The sequence below is a fragment of the Protopterus annectens genome, chromosome 2.part0 (assembly GCF_019279795.1).
Source record: "Protopterus annectens isolate FY-2018-M chromosome 2.part0, PAN1.0, whole genome shotgun sequence".
Lineage (NCBI taxonomy): Eukaryota > Metazoa > Chordata > Ceratodontiformes > Protopteridae > Protopterus > Protopterus annectens.
The window spans coordinates 852,369,558-852,392,865 of record NC_056728.1 but is presented as its reverse complement, the minus strand read 5'-3'; the positions used below and the strand labels follow the sequence as shown (position 1 = coordinate 852,392,865).

At 38.7% G+C, this 23,308-nt stretch overlaps 1 long non-coding RNA gene across 1 annotated transcript in view; it reads left to right on the top strand.

Annotated features, from left to right (window-relative positions):
• The window catches only part of LOC122793258, a 450,552-nt gene that overhangs the window by 147,134 nt on the left and 280,110 nt on the right, over window positions 1-23,308 (top strand). Inside the window, exon 2 of the long non-coding RNA XR_006363456.1 lies at window positions 5,230-5,352. This is a non-coding gene — a long non-coding RNA (uncharacterized LOC122793258). The remainder of the gene's footprint in view (window positions 1-5,229; window positions 5,353-23,308) is intronic.

Sequence of the window (23,308 nt, the reverse complement as noted above, 5' to 3'; positions counted from 1 at the left end):
TGAGAGGTCGTCAAGAAACCCATCAAGAAACCTGTAAATTCAGTGGGGCAAATCGATGCACACTGGAAAAGCCATCATTCCATAGGCGATAAACTGATACACATGGACTTGAGTGACAGTGTTATATCATGGGCAGGCATATCACCAGCATATGGAGCAGTGAAATCGATCTGGGAGCTGAGAAAACTGTCTAAACTTCTTGAAGTAATGAGCAATGCAACTTTCTCTGCTCTAGAATTGGTGACTGATGAACTGAATGCCATGAGGACTGTAGTGCTTCAAAACCGCATGGCTCTTGACTTCACCCTAGCGGCGAGAGGTGGTACTTGCACTTTAATCCAGGAGGAGTGTTGTTCGTATATTCTTGACCATAAACATGAGATAGACAATCACCTTGAGGTAATTCAGCAAGTGTCGGACATGACCAAACCAGGACCAAATCCACTGATGGACTTTTTCCAGAAATGGTTTGGGGGGTGGGGTACTATCCTAATGAACATCCTGATTGCCATTTGTGTAGGAATGATCCTACTGGGAGTATGTGTTTGCTGTGGCATCCCTTGCATGAAAAGACTGATTAAAGACCTTATAGACATGTCAGTTTCAGAAACCTTTTATCAAGGTGCTGAGTTTAATGTTAAAAAATTGAAAATGCTTTCATAAGTTTAAACTGAATGACTCTCTTAACTGCAAATCCTGAGTAGGAAGAGGTTAGGGGAAGAAAAACTGTTTATGCTTATTTTGAAAGTAGAATAAAGTATTAAAAGGGGGGAAATGTTAGAAAAATATGTATTAGTGTATGTATTAGTAGTATGCTTAGTACATTTAAGGTTTGAAAAGGGTTAACACATTTATTCTATTTTGCACTGGATAAATCTGTACAAACTGCAGAAGCTTTCCAATCTTGTATTGTTATGAAATATGCGCAGTTATAATTTTTGCTTATGCTCTGGAAATTTACAGGGAAGCAGATAATTTCTGCTTGTGTCAGGAAAATAATAAATAGATGTATCACTTGTATTAATGTAATGAGATTTAGACAAGGAGTTCCGCTTATGCTGTGAGAAAATACACAGCTGCAGAAGCTATTGATAATAAGAACAAAGACTGTTTGAAAATATGAACTGCGATCAGCGTTTACTTGTGTCTAATCTAGAAAAGTACCTTGAAATGTAACACATGTATTAGAACTACACAATAGAAGCTTATAGTGGGCTAAAGCCCCCAAGGTCAGGTTGTTTTCCTCAAATGTTTTTCATAAATCCAGTCATGTCAGCAGAAAATCTGAGTAACACCTGCTGTAGAACAATACAGAAAGTTGTGTTTAATTACATCAACTATAGAAAGCAACATTTTGTAAAACAGTATAAGAAGAGCATACTTCCTGTTAGTAGTTAGGCAAAATCCTGTATTTGCATGTTTTTGTCTCCTTGCAGCAAGTAATTAAATGCCATATCTAAACCTTGCGTGAATTGGTCTTTGAAGTTTTTTTCCTTTGACACTTCCTTAGCCTCTCTACTAGACAAACCCTTGCAACTACCTTTTTATTATTCTCTCTCCTTTATGGTGACCCTCTCTTCACTAATATCTGAAATTCTACAAAATGCAAACTTGCTATGTGTTACAACAGAATAGCAAAATTTGCCACCAAGGCCACATTCTCATCCCACCACTGTAAGTCACTGAAACAATTAGGGTGGCTGGAACTCCCCCACCATCTCTCATTCACCCAACTAGCTACTGTGCACAAAATAATCTACAGACCCACAGAATGTCCTGCTCTCTCAACTCTACTTGCCAAATACCATTCCAGCAGGCATCTAAGATATGAAAATCATCTACTTCTAAAAGTAGATAAGCCCACATTTTCTGCTGGTCAACTCCTCTATACCTTCACCGTCACCAAGTTATGGAACTCATTTCTGCCTTCTATAAGAAACACAAGCAGCACCACCACCTTCAAACAAATGCAGAAAAATCATCTCAACTCTTCCTGGATATGTTCCTGATCTATAACCTAACCTCTTCACTCTCCTTATATGATTACTAAACTCCTAAGTCTTTTGCTACTAGTGATTGATGATATTTTCTCCATATTTATTTTTATCTTCACTTGTTGATTCTGGTACAATAATACTGATCTCTGTTTATACCAATCTGATTGAATTCATTAAATTCTGCTTTAATTTATATTTTCTGTATATATTGCTGTAATCAAACAAACTAGATTCCTGCTTCTGTACTAATTAATGTTTATATTTTTTCTGTATCTCGTTGGAGCTTTTCTCCCCGGGCCTCCACTGAAAATGGGCTCTTTTAGGCCAATGGACTTATCCCAGTAAACAAATGCAATACATAAATAAGTAAATATTATGAAATTTCTATCGGGCAAATGAACTTTAGGTCAAATGAAGGTGAATGTGAATTTTTTATATATTTTTCATTAGTGCCTTCTATTGATAGCAGTGCATGCTTGCAAGCATTTCTTTCATTCAGTAGGGTAGCAATCTCAAGTTACACCCTTTTATGTTAATTGTTTTTACTTAATTTGTTTCATGTGATTACTAGTGCTTGCTAGAGGTTGTATAGAAAGAAGCACATTTCAGTTGTATTTATTAGCATCTGATGAAGCAGATTTTCCTGCAAAAGGGCTTATGTTTTAACATTAAAACTTCAATTGAAACTGGAAACCTTGGTTGTACCTGAGTTCTTCTGTGTTTTTATCATTACTTGATTTTGGATTTATTCAGAACTCAGGAACCTGTATGGGCTGGTGACTGTTTGTGTGGTTTTAGTTATTCAAGGAACTCACCATAACATGTCCATAACATGTTGTTGATTTCTGTGTGAGGAACTCACCATAATAGTTTGCCATTTTCTTCTGTTTGTGTTTTTTTTTCCATGCAACTGCCCCTGCAATCTCCTGCAGGGTATTTTGCTAGGATATTGTTTCTTGTGTCTGTTTGGTTTTATGCACTGTCAGAAAATGTGAAAACATTTAAGCTGGGTGTCAAGATGATCTACTGCTTTGCCTCCCCTTGTTAGCAGTATACAGGAGGAGAAGATGCCATTTTACAGACTGCTAGCAGAGTTCTAGCTTGTTTCACACCCCAGGAAACTTGGTAGGCATCTTATTATTTGATGAGTTGATTAAGAAGAATAACTAATTATTTCCCCCATCTTTGTGCTATGGAGGGATAAAGTTCTGACTATATCCTAAATCACCTGACTTTGAACAGTAAGCCAGTGAGGGTACAAACTATGCCCATGGCTGCCTGGATTATGCCCCTCTAGTTGGCTTTTGAATCCATTTTTGAGATACCCAGTATTGCTGTAAATCAAAATAATTAATTACCTTCCTTCTCCCTTCACTCACAAATGCAGGGAAGAGCATTCTATATGCATTAAATCATTCAGTGTGTTATGGATTCCTTACTCAGGGACTAAATCATTACAAAATCTGATCAAGTTTTTGTCTATTTTTCAAAGAACAGACTGCAGTAAATGCAACTTCCTAACTTGGAATTTTTTAATCAAGAATAATAACTAATACCAAAAGGACACAGAGAAATACCAAATATATCGAATCAAGACATACAAAGAATAAAATATGTGCAGTCATGTCAGATATTCACCATAAAAGCAATGGTTAATTTCTTTCCTGTGTTTTTATAACACTACCCTTCCTCTGTGCCCTATTTTTCTGTTATATGCATATTCTGAATAGTTTTATGTATCCACAAATGACTTTGTGATTGTTGAAGTAATGTAACTTCATGTATAATGTAATGTAACTTTGGAGCAAGGAAGGAGATAGGAGTTTCTTTTCTGCATAAAAAAAACAGTGGAGGCTTAGCTGCTGTTGATCAGTGACCTACTACTCCAGTATGTGAGTATATTTTATTTATTTGTTGTTGACTAGGGTAGAGCACTGATCCAGCTGGACTGGTGCCTGGGCTTTACAACCAAAAGTCACAAAAGCATGATTTATGTCAAACATTTCAGTATTGCAATCACATGTCAAGTTTTTACAATGGGCAGCAAAGATTAAGCAACAGTTAATATAACACAAATAACAGTTATATGCCTCAATTGGTATAATACAGAAGATAATTAAGGTTAACTGATATAGTCACCAGGTAGAACCTGGGTTAGGGAGAATGTAACAGGTAAGACAAAATCTCTGGTAAGTAAACTTGTAATTTCTAATAAAGCATTGATAGGGGTCAGCTTCATGATGTCTGGCTATGAACTTCTTAGAGGCAAACAAGAAACTGCCATTCACATTACATAATGGTCTTGTAGAGGTGCTCAGTATTTGCTTGCTCTAGCTGTCTGTCTATATAGCAAAACTTATGCTGTTGTTAGCATTTCAATATTTGACACGCTGTGTTGCCTTTGGGCAGTCACATAGTATAAAGCAAGCAGCACTACATGCATTGTTTTTTAAGCTGTCCAGAGCTGGGGGAAACTGTAAGGCTAGTATTATCAGAAGTGATTACTACTGAAAAGACAGAAAGAGAATTAATAATCAACTGTACTCCTTCATGAACAAGCAGTAAATAACAATTGTCTTGATGTTAACAACAAAGGCCTATAAAAAAGTTGACTAGTAATGGAATTGAAAAAATATATACTTTTGTTAATTTACTTGAAGTTTTATGCATTGTCTGTTTGATAAGAATTATGTTTCATATTTGGAATTAAGAGAATACTTCTTGGTGAGACACTATAGGTTTCTGAAGCAGTCATTTCAGACTTTTGTATCAGAATGGAATACTTCACTGATAATTAATTGATTTGGATGAGACTCAAACAGAATGGGATACTGCTACTTTAACATGGTATGTGCTCTGAATAAATATGATGCCTATGGGAACATAGCTTAATGTGTAATTCTGTAGCTAAAAGAAATATGCTGTACTCAGTCAGTTCTATAGTACAGTGCCAGGGGGCTAAAATGTTTATTGTTATAGAACTGCATTTTTTTGAATACCTTTCATGCAGTGTATTAGCAGTGATTGCAACAGTGCCTTTCACTTTATTTTTCAGGGTGCTGCAATTATGGCAGACTTTCTTTTACAGTACACTCACATTTATTCAATTTACAGCACTCAGTAGTTTGTCTTGGACTAATTATCCCACTGGGTAGGAACATACATTTCTTTGTGGCACAGTTGTTTGTGATAGAATAGAAAATAATTCTAAGATATTGTATTTAATTAACAGGTCTTCTTGGTCTATTTTGTCCTTGCATTTTGGGCTACATGATTGCCAGTGAAATGGACGAATGTTGTATCTGTGGCTGTACTTTCGTCATGAAGTGTCTATAGAGCAAAGTATAATATACCGGTAAGTGCAAAAAGATGTAACTGTAAATACAACCAAATTCATTAACTGGTGAGTTGTGCAGCTATGCTGGGGTACACTTTCCCTGTTAACACTTTATCTGATAAAATAAATCTGTATTTTGAAGTATATTTGGGAAGGTGTAAATGCACATACTTGAATGCTTTAAGTGTTGAGTTTTATATCCTTTATTGTTTTTCCTTGCTAGAAGATTATTTATTAGTCTTACCTTTATTGTACTTAATAATCTTGGTAACCAAATATTTTCAGAATCCCAAATTAATACATGTATATATATATATATATATATATATATATATATATATATATATATATATAGATGTATATAGTTTCATTGATTCATAGTTATATACCAGGTTAAAAATGGGTATATATCACTTTGTCGAATGGTTATTCAGCAAATAGCCATTTGTCGAACACCTATTTAGTGAAGCCGTTCTTCATTGAATGGTAAATTTTAAGAAGGGCAAACAAGCAGTTGGCCAATGGATTGATCACAAAAAATAAATAAATAAAATAAAATTTAAAACCTGCCAAAGTGGGATCTACTCCCCCACACCCCCCTAACTAAATGTACCAACTCTGAGATCACACTACCGTGGGGAAAATGGCAACTTCCAGATGGTTTCTAACCGCTGGTTTGCCCTAGTTAAAATTTGCCATTCAGTGAAGAGCGGCTTCACTAAATAGGTGTTTGACATATGGCTATTCACTGAATAGCACTTTCAACAAAATAATATAGACTCACTAGCAACCACCAGGTCCCTTATAAGACAAACCATGCAATCCAGTCCAATTGTATAACTGTGTATCGTGGCATTTATTAGAGGAGAGTGTGTTAGTTAGGAAGTTTCTAGAGGTTACTTGTGGGATATATTACTTTTCATATTGCTGTCTGTCTCTCTCTGTCAGAGACATGGGAGCCTGACCTGAGGTGAATTTCTGATTTCCCATTCATTGGTTAAGGTTACTCTTAAATAGGGTTACAGATGGATTCTGCTTCAAATGGATGGGGAGCCTGTTCCAGAGCACGGGGATCCCCTGAGACACACATCTGTCTCACCAACATGTCTTATTTATATCACAAACAAAATTTAAATTCTTGGATCTGGCGGTTCTGATGCTGTTCATTTTGCAGATGTGCCAAAGGTCCACAAGATCTGGATATAGATATTCCAAGGTCATTGAGTCTTATGACCATTTATACCTTACCAGTGCCCTTTCTCAGGCCAAACCTCTTTTCTGTAGGTGGGCCATACCTGTGAATCCTGGAGTGTATTTATGATTACCCATCTGGTCATCTAGGTTATGTTTAAAGAAAGATAGTGAGTGCACTAATTAACATGCAGAGGAAGCTAATTCCAAAGCTTTGGGAGCCACTGGGTTATAAACTTGTCCCTCCACTGTGTTTCATTTATCTGGTAGTGAAGATATAGTTTTTTGGTTCTACTACTGGTGGAGCCAATGGGACTTGCAGAGATACAGGAAGTCCAGGACAACTGGGTTTCTACTGGTATAGTAGGCAAGACAGAGCTCTCCTTCAGAAATCTGTACGACAGTGAATAAAGGGATACTACTGCCAGCATCTCTTGATAGCTCAGGAACTTTAAAGCTATGATCTTTTTGCTTAGGAATTTGTCTGGTCTTTCTTATTGTTTGATGTGTTTTATGAGATACATCCAGAAGCAGCATTATACTCAACAATTGTTCTAATCAGTGCAAGCATAAAGGAGTGTTTACTTCCTTAGAACTTGAAGATATTATTTTTTGTAATTAGATGTGCTAAATAAAAGGATTTAATGACAATCATGTTCACATGATGGTCGAAAAAGAGAGAATTGTTAACCAAGTTCCTAAGTCCATGATTACATTTTGTACAATCTATATTGTATGATAAGGGAAGGGTTGTTTACAAAAAGTAATGATACTACACCTTTTAGCATTTTGTTTCCTAAGGAGAGTTCATGCTGGATGATTTGGGTGTCATTGGGTCACCTAATAACACCCTCATTTCCAGTCATCTGCAAACTTTGTTAACTAAAAGTCTTGGATTGGAAATCTGATAAGTAAAATCCAAAAGGAGTGGTCCCAGCACTGAACGGTGAGGGACACCACTGGTAACTACATTCTGATAAGGTGGTTGCCACTCACACTGTGTGGGTTTCTCTTTCAGCCAATTTGCTATCCATCTTAACACTTATAGGTCAGTTTTTAATGCATGTAGCTTTTTTTATGATTCAACATTGGAAATGGTGTTGAAGGCCTTTTCTAAGTCATAACACACCATGTGAGCCACATGGCCACCATCTACAGACTCTGTAACCCTTTCATAGATGTTTACCAGATTCATTAGTCAGGATCTACCCTTCACAAGGCCAAACTGTTGGGTGGCAAGTCAAATAAGATTCTTGATATCATAGTTTATGAGGTCAGTTATAATACATTTTAAAGATGAGGCTTGTAAGACTGATAGATCTATAAATACCTTTATCTGTTGAAAGACGACCCTTATGTATAAGTATCATGACTGGTGAAGCCACTCATCAGAGTTGAAACTGGTAGTTAAACTTAGATTGTTAACAGTTTGAGGAGTGAGTCTGCAACTGCAAGTTTAACAACATTAACTAAGAAACCAAGTATATTGCCAGGTCACATTGAAGAATTATATTTGGTTTTAGTCAGCACTTTCAGTAAATGATCTTTAGAGATAATTGGGACAGTAAGAGATTCTCGTATTTCTGGGCTTTGGATAGAAGTCTCTGGGGTTGATGTTGGCACTACTTTTTTTGTAAAGAAGTTGGCAATATCTATTTATCAGAATAGGAAGTATAATTTTGAATAAGTTCAGAGCAAAGTATAGTTTTGTTTCTAAGTTTTCTAATATAGCTATAGAAGGATTTATAATTATATTTAGCTTCAGAGACCGGCCTAAGGACATGGGCTTCTTTAGTGAACCTGATAGTGCTTTGCAGTTTTTTGATGATTACAAAAACACCCTAATGTATATAGCAGAGCCAAAACTCCCATTTTCCATGGAAAGACGGGTTTTGGCTCCGCTATATAGTTTAAGATGTTTCTTCCTTTTGTCACATAGCTTAATTATGGTATTAGATCACTAATGTGGTTATTTCTGAAGTTTCCATGATATTTGATTCTGCTAGGGACTGCAAGCTCTCTCTCTCTCTCCATATATATATATATATATATATATATATATATATATATATATATATATATATGTGTGTGTGTGTGTGTGTGTGTGTGTGTGTGTTATATATATATATATATATATATATATATAGATATATATATATATATATATATATATATATATATATATGTATATGTGTTTCTAAATGAGTCTAGAATTCCTTAGTGAAGCTTGCTGCTGCTTCAAGGTCAGGGGTGGTGCAGTCAAATGTGAATTCTGATATTTCATCATAGAGTAGGTTGGGGTTGAAAACATTTTTAGTCTTTCAATTCACTGGGATTTGCTGTAGGCACTTTTGAGCTTTAAGGAAAAGGTTATAATTTTGAAGGAGATACCAAATAGGTAGTCAAGAGGTAGCCACATCTGTAAGAACCTGCTCAGTAATACTATGCCCTTTAGTAGGTTTGTTTGCCAACTGCCCAAGGGAGTTTTTGTTCATTATGTCTAGAAAGAAATTTGGCATGTTCAACATTGTAAGTTTATGTGTACTCATTTGTAGAAGCATAGTTTATGCTGATAGGGAGAACATTTGGAATACTGAAGAATTTTACATGGTTACCAGAGGACAACGAATGTGCTCTGTAGTAAGATATTCATTGATAATTAATCCTGTGAAGAGTGATCTGTAGTTGAATGAATTCAGATTATGGGTCCATAATGTTTGGAGATAACATTGTCCTTTACAAATTTGTGAACTACCACAGTTGCCTTCCAGTCTGAAGATGTGTATACCATAAAACCCACTTGTAGAGGGAATGCATAGTTAAATCTTTTTAAAGACTGTCTTTCCCATTATTGTCTACATAATCAGGTACAAGGGTTCATTACGACAGAAGGCATCACCTCATCACCTATCAGGGTAGTGATGAAAAGTTGGTATAGGAAATTAAAAAAAAAAAGAAAAAAGATCATGATGGAGATCCCAGAAAAAGATGATAGTGAAGGACAAAAATGAGTAATTGTTGAGGTAATATCAGGCACATGATAAGGCATCTTTACTGGAGTGGAAGATGTCATTGCATGCCAGCAAACAGTCAAAGATGTTTACATGTTTAAACAGGAGTTTCTATTATATGTGAAAATGCATCTGTTTTACTGAAGCAGGTACCTCTGACAGTGTGTTTGACATTCTTTTAAAGGCTGGTAGTAAAGTATAATAAAATAATGCAACCAGCATGATAGACACATTTATTTTATTTATTTATTGGTATTTGATTATTGGGAAAGTCCACTGGGCCTAGGTAAGCTAATTTTCAATGGAGGCCCGGGGAGAAAAGCTCCAGGTGATAAACAGCACTTACATAAAAATTACATAAGACATACAATTAGCATAAAATTTTAATACAGCTTATCAAAGAGTTTCCAAAGCATTAACAACAGAGTTAAACATGGTTAAATTACATACAATACAAAATCATGACAGCATGATTAAAACTGTTTTACAGACTATGCACTAAAGTATATATATAGAAAGGTGTTCCTTCAGGTAAGTATGTTCATTAAATAAAACAAAAGAAAAGAAAGAACATGTAGAGTAGGAAATAGAGAAAGAAGGAAGGGAAAAAAGAAGAGAGGTGCAGAAGAGAACATAGTAAATGGAATGGATGGATAAGTGGAGGAATATTTGTAAATACATAGTAGAGTAGGAGATAGTAGTAAGAAAAAAGAGGGGAAGAGTTGAGGGAGAGAGTAGTAAATGGAATGGAGGAATAAACAAGGGAGAGCGATAAGAAAGAAGGAAGAGGAGTGAGGGAGGAGTGACACAGAATGAAAGCAGGGAAGATGGACAGTAAATAGGAAATGGCTAAGTGAGTTATAGAAGTCAGGAGGTGGAATTAATCAGTTACATCTGTACATACTATTCACAAGTCTTTTGTATCATGGTTCAGGGTCACAGTATGAGGGATGTTAGGTTAGGGTTTTTCATCGTACAGTAGTTAGGCATTAGACAAGCATAAAGAATAAAACAGGCCAATAAATGGTGTTTCAGTTTTCCAAAAATTTAAAAAAAGCAGAAACAAAGAATCTTTTACTGAATGTTGACTTTGCTAACTAAGAAATTGTATTTTATTTATGCATACATTTTAGAAAATCAGAAACAAAGAATATTCCACTGAATATTGACCTTGCTGGCTAAGCAAAGATTGCAAATAGTTTGTGTTATGTTCCTTCTTCAAGGAAATATTATTTTGTTCCTTTCTCAAGGGAAGAATCAAAAGATAAGACATCTGTAAAGCTACAAAACAAGATATAGCCTGAAAAACAATGTTAGGGGTGTGAATGTAGTCTATAGAGGAAAATTACTATTAAAAGGATATAATATGTGAAGTTCAGGATAGCAAGTAGTCTAGTCTGGTACAAGACTTGTTCAGTTGTCAGACTGTTTTAGATAATTCATGTTGATAGTTATGTTTCATGTGTATTTTTGACTACGCTGATTTATATATGCTGCAATAATATATTTGCTGTTCTTATTGAATATTACACACTTAAATAAAAAAGAATGGAAAAAGGAAACAAAAACTCTGATTTATTTTTACAATGACACCTGCACAGGTCTACTGTCTGGGGAGAAAGATATAATTTTGTATCCAGCACCCAGCTACTCTGGACAAATGGAACATCAGAGTCAGTTGTAGTGTGTAACTTTTTTTCACCTCCGGTTTCCAGTGCAGCATATCTTTTCATAAGTTCACAGTGGCTGTTTCTAAGTAAATACAGCAGAAGTTGTGGCTCTCTCTCTACAGTTATTTCCCCACCCACTCTCCCTGTTCTTGTTTTGGTATTAATGTTGGTGGCTTTGAAATTGCCTGCCTCTCTTGTAGATTTGTATTTAGATGCTCCTTCTGGGCTAATCTCATTTGCTCACACAACTGAGTGCAGTGAGATCATATTCTGATTTCAGGCACTCCTACTGTGTACAAAGAGAGCATTTGGGAAGGGCAATCCCTGTAGCCTCTTACTCCTGCTCTGTTCCTTCCCTCAAAAAAAAAAAAAAATATATATATATATATATATATATATATATATATCTTATTCATCTGCTCTTACTGTAACTGTCTTAATTGCTCTTCTGCATGCTGTTACCTGTTCAGTCACTCTTACTCTGCACTTATTACTGCTTGTTAGTAGCCTTCTAATTTACTGCCTCCTGCACTTGTTTTTTTAGTCATTTATTAATTGAATTGTATTTATTTGAACTGTATTTGCCATAGTGTTGCTACACGCTCAGGTGTGCTGGCCTGCACTACAATTTGAATTGTATTTACTGCTGTTTTAGCTGCTTTTCTGTAACAAAAAATAATTCTAAGCTTGTTTTCTGCCTTTCCTGTAACTAGTCAGGTCCAGATACAGACTTACTGTATCCAGGACTGTTGGTAAGCTTCTGAGCCCCCCCAAGCCTTTCTGTGTTGGAGGGAAGCCTTCTACTTCATCAGTGGGAGTGGTAAGCACTAGGTAGCCTATCTACAATGGGAAGAGTGGGTTTTGGCCCTGAAATTGTAGTTCATAGGCCATTTGGGCAGTTTTTCCATGTCTTTCTACTTTCTGGTTAAAAGCCCATTTTGCATTTGGTCCCCGCCTTTCCTATAACTAGTGTAATCCAGGTACAGATTTGCTGTATCCAGGACTGTTGGTAAGCTTCTGAGCCCCCCAAGCCCTTCTGTGTTGGAGAGAAGCCTTCTAGTTTATCAGTGGGAGTGGTAAGCACTAGGTAACGTATCTACCACAGGAGGAGTGGTTTCTGGCCAGAAATGATAGTTTATTGGCCGTTTGGGAGGCTTTTCCATCTCTTTCACCCTTCTGATTTAAAAGCAGGTGTTTGCGCTTGTTTCCTGCCTTTTCTGTTACTAGTGTAGTCCAGGCACAGATTTGCTGTATCAAGGGCTCTTTGTAAGCTTCTGAGCCTCCCAAGCCTTTCCGTGTTGGAGGAAAGCCTTCTAGCTTATCGGTGGGAGTGGTAAGCATCAGGTAGCCTATCTACCACAAGAGGAGTGGTCCCTGGCCCAAAAATTGTAGCTATTGGCTGTTTGAGCAGTTTTTTCCATCTCTTTCAACTTTCTGGTTTGAAAGCCGCACTTGTGCCTGTTTCCTGCCTTTCCTATAACTAGCCTAGTCTGGTTATAGAGTTGCTGTATCCAGGATTGTTAGTAAGATTCTGAGCCCCCAAGCCTTTCTGTGTTGGAAGAAAGCCTTCTAGCTTATCAGTGGGAGAGGTAAGCACTAGGTAGCCTATCCTCCATGGGAAGAGTGAGTTTTGGCCCAGAAATTGTAGTTTATTTGGCTGTTTGGGCAGTTTTCCATCTCTTTCAACTTGCTGGCTTAAAAGCCTACGTTTGTACTTGTTCCCCGCCTTTTATGTAACTAGTCTAGTCCAGGTATAGATTTTCTGTATTCCAGGACTCTTTGTAAGCTTCTGAGCCCCCCAAGCCTTTCTGTGTTGAAGGGAAGCCTTCTAGCACATCAGTGGAAGTGGTAAGCATTAGGTAGCCTATCTACAACAAGAGGAGTGGTTCCTGGCCCAGAAATTGTAGCTATTGGCCGTTTGGTCAGTTGTTTTCCATCTCTTTCAATGTTCTGGTTTAAAAGCCGCAGTTGCGTTTGTTTCCCACTTTTCCTGTAACCAGCCTAGTCCAGATACAGAGTTGCTGTATCCAGGACTGTTGGTAAGCTTCTGAGCCCCACAAGCCTTTCTGTGTTGGAGGAAAGCTTTCTAGCTTATCAGTGGGACTGGTAAGCACTAGGTAGCCTGTCTACCATGAGAGGAGAGGTTCTTAGCCCAGAAATTGTAGTTTATTGACCATTTGGACAGCTTGTCCATCTCTTTCAACTTTCTGGCTTAAAAGACCACATCTGCGCTTGCTTCCCATCTTTCCTGTAACTAACCTACCTGGTAGCACTAGAAAGCCTTAAACTGATACAAGCCTTCTAGCTTAGGAAAGAGACTTTGGAGTGATTAAGTATCAGTTTTCTGTACTTTCTTGCTGTACTTAACTGTTTTCCGCCTAAATGCAGATTTTCCAGTGTTTATTGTGATTTAAAAGCTTGTTTGTTTCACATATTGTATTTATTTGACTGCCTGCACTTTTAAAAAGTTGTTTTTTGTTTAAATAATTTGTTTAACTGTTGTAGGCTACACACTAAAGTGCGATAGCATTTTCTGATCGTTCGTAGTCGTTTAAAGCTGTTTTAAGTGTATTATTTACTGTTTTTGCCTTATCTTTTCAAAAAAAAAAATTTGTTTCCTGCCTTTCTAAGCTAGTATGGTCCAGTCATTAGGCTAGTGCTGAATTCAGGGCTGTGATACTAGTTTCTGAGTTGCCCATACCTTACATGGATAGAAGGAAGTTTCTCTGTTCACCTGTGAGAGAGGGAAGCTTTGAGAAATATATCTGTCCCTGAAGGAGTGGTTCCAGCCCAGAAGTTAGCAGTTTATTGGCCATTTTGGGCTAATTTCTATCTCTTTCATTTCCCTGCAATAAAAACTGCATTTGCACAGTTTTGCGCACCGGGCAGTGCCAGTTAGCTACGGTTAAATTATTCCCAGCTCCACTAAGTCTCCTCTTCAGTTATTCCCTTGAAACTAGTCTAACTCTCAACCTAAGCAATCAAAAAGCATTTTACAGCCCAGCACTTGCTTAGACCTAATAGCAAGCACTAATATACCCTGATACTGATTGCCCAGCAGGGCAAGGCTCTTTATTCACCCCTCACCAACCAAGCGACTAAGCAGCTCACCCTACTATTCAGGCATGACTAAAGGGCAACTTCAGGTGCACTCTCCAGTCTAGCTGGTGAATCTGGGTATCCTGAGGCAATGTTATAACTGCCTCATGTACACAGACAACCCTCTCCTCCTACCACAGAACACTAACATATGCGATAGATGCAATTATACAGCCAAACTGGAAGCTAAGCTGTCTCCACCCAAGAATGGAACAGACAGTCAAGATGAGAAGGTTAACACTTGCATCACAACTCCAGCCGCACACAAACCTACTAAAACAGCACTGGCAAAAAATACACATAAATACACAAAATCATACTCAGAGGCTCTAAATAAAAACCTGAAAAATCATCAGAGACCTCCAAAGCAGACACCCAAACAACCTGCTCTTCCCGTCACAAACCAGACAACACATAAAACACAAAATCAGTGTGCCACACAATCACACGCCTTAAGGTAATATAACATACCTAACACATTAGTAATAGGTGACTCTATACTCAGGCACACTGACATTCAACTCACTAGGCTGGACAAGCAGAAGGTTACTGTTAGCTGCCTGTCAGGAGCCAGAATCCGCCACATAACACAAGCACTCAGGTCACTCCAGAACAAGTACAAATATGACTCTGTCATTGTTCATGTTGGTGTGAATGACCTGAGATGTACCTCCCTGGACTACATGAAAAGAGACATGGAAGAGCTCTGTGATCATGTAGCCCAGGCTGGTATGACCCTGACCCTGAGTATCATCCTGCCCTCACCAAGAATGATACCTCAGTATAAAGAAAAAAATGATCAATTTCAACAATTGGCTAAGCTTCTGGTGTCATTCAAAGGGGATCCAGTGTCTGTCAGCCTGGGATGACATGCTCAACAAGCCATGTTGCTTCAAAAGAGACGGCTTGCACCTGTCACCCCTAGGCTTTCGAATACTAGCCAAGGCTCAAAAGTCAAACCCACCTCCGTAAACAGCACAATTAACAAAAAACTGAGGGTTATGCTACTCAATGCCAGGAGTTTAAATTTCAAAATGCATGCGCTTGAAGCCCTCTTCAGTATGGAGAACATCAACATCTGTGCAGTAACTGAAACCTGGTTCAAGGCTCCAGAGAGCACCCCAGCACTACTGGGCTACAACTCATACCAAATGTTTCAGCCACAGAACACGGACCAAAACACAAAAGGAGGGGGTGTATCCATATTCATCAAGGATACCTACACCTCCAGGTTAGTTGCGCAGCATGATACCTCTGAGATCATCCATGTGCAACTAACATCAGGCAAATCTGCAATGCAAATTGTGGCCTGCTACAGATCACCCTCCATGACCCAGGACCACCACTCCACCTTTCTGGAGACACTGGAAAACATGAAGGTCCTACCAAACACCCTGATATTGGGCGATTTCAATTACCCTACCATTCACTGGGAAAACTACTAAAGTACAAATTCCCAGTCCCAACGCTTCCTGGAATTCATCAACTCAAGCACCCTGGATCAGCTAGTAAACTCCCCTACCAGAGGTGAAAACATATTGGACCTGGTCATCACCAACATGGGCGACAGCTGTTCCACATCGGAGGTCAACCTGTCACTGGTTAGATCAGACTATAAACTAATCACTCTGATGTCCACACCCCACCACCACCTCCAACTAAGGAAACCACAGTAAAAATCTTTTCTAAAGCAAACTTCACCTTACTTAAGACAGAGGTGGTAAGTTTCACAGCCCCCACGCTAAAGGATAACGCTGCCCAAGATGCAGAAACCTTTACAAATGCACTCTATGAGCACCTACAAGGATGCATGGATCATGCCATCCCTAGCAAAACTAAGACTCACTCCTCTAAGAGAAGGAAACCAGTTTGGTGGACCCCTGCAATAAACAGGCTATACAATAGAAGGAGGAAACTAGTTCAGAAAAAAGCAAATCTCAAGAAGGAAAGACATCCCTGATCAGTATCAATAAGAAACTGAGGTCTCTCATGAAATTATCCAAAGATAACTTTGAAAGAAAAATAGCCAAGGATTCAAAAGATAACCACAAAGCCTTCTTTAGCTATGTTAAGAATCTAAGTGGTAACTCGCAGATATGCACTGAACTAGTGCAAAATAGCACAAAATATACTGAACCTACTGATATTTCCAACATCCTGGCAGACAGATTCAGTGCAAACTTCACCCCCCTCTCACCTCCAAAAGGGCCCACAACAATACTGGAAAAGTGTAGTGTCCCAAAAATCACAGACACACAGGTGAAAACAGCCCTTTCAAAAGCCAAAAACACAGCGTCAGTGAGACCAGATGGTGTCCCAGGCTGTGTCTTGCATGAACTACAGAACGAACTAACCCCCCACCTAGACACGCTGTTCAACCTCAACCTCTCCACAGGCTACGTGGCCTTAGAATGGTGCACAGCAATGGTTATTCCTCTCCACAAAGGAGGTGCCACAGCTGACCCTGGTAACTATCGCCCCATAAGCCTGACTAGCCTGGTCTGCAAGGCTATGGAGCACATCATCATGGAACTCATTAACGAAGACATTGGGAACCTCCAAACTCTTGACCCGACCCAGTTCGGCTTTGTTAAGGGCAGATCATGCCTACTAAACCTGGTTGACTTCTTCGAGAAAGCCACCAAGGCCATAGACGAGGGAAATGTGGTTCACACAGCCTACCTTGACCTCGCCAAGGCTTTTGACACCATTTGCCACTCAGATATTACAGAAAAACTTACCAGCCTGAACATAAACCCCTATGTCACAAGATGGGTTGCCAACTGGCTTACAGACAGAACTCACACGGTAAGAATAGCGGGCTCCAGGTTTGACTCTAAACCAGTCACAAGTGGTGTCCCGCAAGGCTATGTCCTGGGACCCCTACTATTTGCCATATACTTCCCAGAAGTACAGGCAAACACAGGAGGACTATGGCTAACCAAGTTCGCCGATGACTGCAAACTGGGAGCCATAATTGACTCTCCAGCTGACACAGACATCCTCCAAAAGGGCCTTACTGAGACGGACACCTGGTGTCAAAGTCATGGCCTCAAGCTAAAAGCCAAAAAATGCATAGTCATCCCATTTGGGAAAAACAAAACACCCACGAATTACCACATAGGTGGCAGCTTCCTTAATACAGAAGAGGAAATAAGAGATCTGGGGACCCAGGTAGATAGTAATCTCTCCTTTCACAATCATATTGCCAAAGTAGTTAGGAAACCCTTCTATGTGGCCCATCTAATTACTAAAGGGTTCGCATCTAGAAATAAAGAGGTTATAGTGCCCCTCTACACATCACTCATTAGATCCATCATTGAGTACAATGAACCATTTGGGATGTACCTCACAAGACAATTCCAACAGCTGGAAAGACCACAAAAGTACCTCATCAAGAGGATTACTGGTCTCAAACATATGTCCTATGTAGCCCGACTGAAAAAACTCCGGCTGTACTCAGTGGCATATCGCTTACTCAGAGGTGATCTCTGCCTGACTTACAAAGCCATGTCCAACTCAGAATTGATGGACATGCTCCACATAAAGAAATCCAAGTCACTGCAAGCCACGCGCTCTAGTGAGCTAAAGCTCACCACAACAATAAATAGATCATGCTGGACGGATAGATTCCTGTCACAGAGACTCCCCATGCTTTGGAACAAAATTCCAAATTACATCAGGCAGAGCCCCTCATTAACACTCTTCAAGAGAAACCTTGACTAGTGGATGGGTAACAGAAAATACACCCCTGGGATCACTTCATTAGCTCTGCTTGACAGAAGATTAGTTAATTAATCAATGGGGTGGCGAAAGCCGACACACTCTGGCTAGGCTTATAAATGCCTTTGGGCAGATAGCCTAGTACCTACCTATGAACCTATGAACCTATAAGTACTAAGGTCTTTCAACAGTGCTCGGATTTCTTCAGCTGAGAGGCCCCACTAAGGGTCCAACAGTGCTACAGACCACCCTTTCAGTTAAGGTATTCATTTCCAGACTTGATCACACCAGTATTTTTCCATGCGGGGGCAGTATATCCACACCTCTACAGAAGACTTCAGCAACTCCAGCTCTCAACTCTGCAGACAACAGCCACTACAGATGGTGTTTCAATTTCCTTACATAAGCATAACTTTTGTTAACATGGATTTTATAACTAAGTCTGCTAGTAAATGTACCATTAGTTTAGACATCTCTACAGTTGAATCACCTGCTGTTGTATGGTCAAAAATTATGGATTGAGTTTTGCAACAATGTGTTCAATGTGATGACAGATGTGTTTTTAAACTATACTGCTAAATTTCAGATTCTTGCTAAAGCTGTCATAGGCATGCATAACTACATTTTGTATCAGAATTCCAGTACTCAGGGCACTAATTTTAGTGTTATTAGTGTTATTCAGACCACGGTAATAGTGCCTGCTGTGACACTTGATTTACATGCTTTACACAGTAAATTTGATGCTTCATGGAAAAAGGTTCACTCATTTGTTATCAGATTATGATTCTTTCTTGTCTAGTTTGAATGCAGGCTGTGATGCTGCAAGTGAACAGGATAAGTTACTTCAGGACTATAGAAAAAGGCTTGCAGACAAGTACATTACTACTTTTAGACAGGATGCAGGAGAGCTTATTAGTGAACTAAAGGACTTTCTTAAGACTAATAAGCAGTTCTTAAAACCAACTACAAAAAGCATGACAGTTCAAGGGCACTCTTCCTTTCAGTCTGAATCTTTGCTTGCAGATGTAGTGGGTGTAGCCACAGCTCGAGCATTGTATCACACATCAAAACTGTTGCAGTTACTCCCTAAATGGGATGACAGAAAATGATTATTTCAGAATCTTATGTTTTTTGATGACTGGTGCAGTAATACTGGGGTTACTTGGGGTCAGGAATTATCAAAATGTTTTGAGGCTTTTCTTCCTAAACCTCTTAAGACTTATATTGAAATACATCACTTACCTCTTAATAACCTTCGTGCCTGGCTAACTGCAACTTTGCAAGCTTTGACACAAAAAACATGTTTTGATCCTAGGTTGTTGGATCAATTCAGAATTACTAGAACACACAATATTATGGAAATTGCAGCATTGTTTTCTTTAGTGTATGCTGTAGTGCACAATTACTCTGACAGACAAATGAAACAGGATATGGTACAGAAACAAGTGACTTAAGCTTTTTTGCAAAGAGTTCAGGGACTTGATACAGCTATCAAGTTAAATGTAATTGCTACAGCTAAGACCTTAGCGGAAGCTGTCCATTTAATGGTTAGGCAGAAACAGATTCTGCAAGCCTCAGATGTCAGTAATAACATTTTTTTCTGTATATACTGACATTGCAGCTGTGAAGCAGGCTTCATCAATCCCAGCAGTTGAATGTTTTTTTTTTTTTTGTGAAAAGCCTGGGCATGTCAAAAAACAGTGTCCTAAATACTGGGCATGGAAACACAAGTGTGTGGAAGCTGGTATTGATGACTCACTTCCAGTTGTTTCTAATAAAGCTAGACAGGTTAAAAGATCTGAGGGTGGGGCATGAGTGAGGTTACTTCCTTATTCACAGTATGATTCAGTGTATGCTTGTCTGGACGATTTGAAATCTGAACCAGATACCAACATACCGACAGTTCCTACATAGGGTTGCCACCTTTTCAAATGGCCAAAGTTGGACATTTTCGGGACACACATCAGATTTTACAGGCCGACACATACCCACGGTCAGTACAAAGGATAGAACTTTACTTTTTTGCCTAAATAAAAGCTTATTCTTGTAGCAGTTTAGTTGCTTATTCTGTTTCTTGTAACATTTAGGTATTTTAGATACAGAATTAACTATTTTATGCAACTATTACATAAAATATGGTACATAATTATGTCCTACAATCTCATGACATTTGCCATTTTTAATATCTTTTGTCAGGACACAACTGCCCAAAGAGGGTCTGTCCCTCCCAAAGCAGGACAGGTGGTAACCCTATTCCTACAGCTCCTGCTTCTAGTGACATTGATACTGATTTATTGCTTTCTGATGGGGGTGCAAATAGTGCACGGATAGAGGCAGGAAATTCCATTACTTTTTCAGATACAAGGCAGCCCACTATGGTTAATGACTGGCAGATGATGTAAATTCATTCCCAAGGGATGATTAAAAGCATGTTGTAGCTCATATTAATGTTTCCAGTGATGTACCAGATTTTTGGATTGTGTATACAGGCTGTGATAGTTCAGCACAGAATCAGTTAGTGTATTTGACTTCATTCCAGGTTGGAAAGGATGGCAGAGCATACATTTCATTATTCATGGGAAAGGAATTGTGGCATAATGTGTTACTTGATACAGGGGCCTAAGTTTCAGTTACAAACAGATCTCTGCCAGAGGATCTGAATATAGTTCGTATGCTATCAGGGTTTAAAGGGTCAAAAGTTGCTGCAGTCAGCAGCAAGCCTTTGGGGATTAGAATTTTAAATAAAGTCAATCAGCCTGGAAAGAAAATAACAGCAAGATTCCTGTTACACCCCCAGTGTGTGACAGTACCATTATGTCAGAATTAGGTGTTGTGTTACATTTTAATAAGGTATTGTGGAGAAATAAACATGCTATGATATGTGCAGTAGTACAAACAGAAGAGATGTTTAAAAAGTTGTGTGCAGTAGACTGCACTGAACATGGGCAGAATTTAAAATATGAATTGATGCAAGAATTTCCAGAATTATGGGCTAAAGATAAAACAGACAGTAGTCTGGTTACCAATGCCACTGTAAGGGCAGAGGAGCCTACAGACAGGTTATCACCTTATCAGAAACAATACCCCATTCCATGAGAAGCATGGAGGATATTCATAAATGCATTACAGACTGGGAAAGGAAAGGTATTATAGTCTGAGAAGCTAGCCTGTGTAATTCACCCATGTGGCCAGCAAAAGGATGGTAGTTAAGGGTTGATTTTAGATCTGAGGCTAGTAAATAAATTCACAACTCCAACAGCACATGTGGTGTCTAGTACACCTGAAATGGCTGTTAAACTAAACCCACAGAGTAAATGGTTTATAGTTATTGATTTAGCAAATAGATTTTTTGCTATATGTCTAGCTGAATCTTCACAGAAGTGGTTTGCTTTTACATTTGAAGACACTCAGTATTTAATGACGTGCCTACCAATGGGTATTGTAAATTCCCCGGTGCTTTTTCATCAGACATTGGCACAGGTACTGTGGCCATTGAATTATGGCAATAAAATGTTGCAGTATATAGATGATATTCTGATACAGACAGAAACAGAGGAGGAGCATTTGCAGATACTACATGATGTTTTACTGGCTTTGCAGAAAGCTGGTTTCAAAGTCAATGCAAACAAAATGCAGTTAAAACAGCAACAGGTCAAATTCTTGGAGGTAACTGTGCAGCTCCAGGTTCAGGCCCCCTGCAGAGAAAGAGTGCAGTCTATCCTAAGTATACACTTACCTACTACCATTCAGGATTTACAAAAGTTTTTGGGAATCATGAATTATAATAAGGAATTTATAGAAGATTATGCAATCGTGGCAGACCCTTTGTATAAAATGATTAATGTCAAGATGTCCAGTATTACCATTTTGTTATGGTCAGAAGAGGGAAAGAAGTCAGTGGAAACACTGAAGCAAAGACTGGCAGCAGTCAGTGAATTAATTATACCAGCAGCAGAATATCCCTTTTATTTTTAAGCAACAGCATGAAATGATAGCATGTCAGCAGTCCTGCTACAAAGATACCCTCACACCCTACAGTAGGGAATTCAGACAAGGCTAAGAGCCATTACCTTTTTTTAGCAGAATTTTGACATCAGTGGGGAAGAGTTATCACCGTTGTGTAAAGGCTTTGCTAGCTATATATTGGGTAGTTCAACAGTCAGAATTTATAACACAGTTCTCTCCAATAATAGTGCAAACACCACGTCATACTATCAAGACCCTATTGTATTCAGACAGACACAGAGCTAAAAATCAGGCCATGTTAGCTAAGTGGATTATAGCTTTAAAGCAGAAGAACATTTCAATAGAGGTTGGGGAAACATATTGTCTCAACAGTTGCTATATGAATGGACTCTTCAAGTTTGTGAGGAACAGATGGACAAGGTTCCTAATTCACCTTTTTCAGACCAATTTAATACAGAGGCCAGGTGTGTGTATGTGGATGATTCAAGATTGTATGAGTAAGCCACATATTATACAGGATTTGCAGTTTACAATAACACTGTGCAGCCAGAGACTCATACGATCAGGCTTTCTGGGTGTTTGTCAGCCCAATGAGCAGAGTTAGAATCTGTGCTATATGCTATAAAGCAGTATGGAAGTAATCAGTTAAACATTATTAGTGACAGCTCCTATGTGGTAACAGCCCTTACCATATACCTTACAAAGATCCAAGACATGCAGGGGGATGTTGATGAAAGGACAAAATGCGAAGTTGCCAGTCCAGTCCCTGGAGTAAAGTTGTATGTGTATAAAACAGAACAAGGGGCACTTTTCCCTACATTCCAAAATTATTGGCTAAGCAACTAATCAAGTGCAACCATCAGCTACTAGGTCATGTAGGTTTTCAGAAAATGTGGCCTATCATAAAGTTTAAGTTTTGGAATCCTCAGCTGAAAAAACTATGTAAAGAAATTCAGGAGGAGTGTATAATGTGCCTGCAGACTAACCCTATATTGAAAAAACCTGAGTTGTAGAGAGTGCCAGTTTCAGAGGGAGCATGGTACAGTATACACATAGATTTTCCAGGACATCTTCCTCCATCAAAATGAGGTCACAGATACTTGTTGGTAGTGGTAGACTCTTTTACCAAGTGGGTGGAAGCTATTCCCACTAAGGACATGACAGCAAAACTACAGCATTTGCATTATGGAATAACATTTTCTCTCACTGGGGATGGCCTCAGATCATTGAATCTGACAATGGTACTCAGTTCACCAGTCAGGTTATGAAAAGTGTGTAACCTGTTAGGGACACAGCAGAGATTCCATGTTCCAT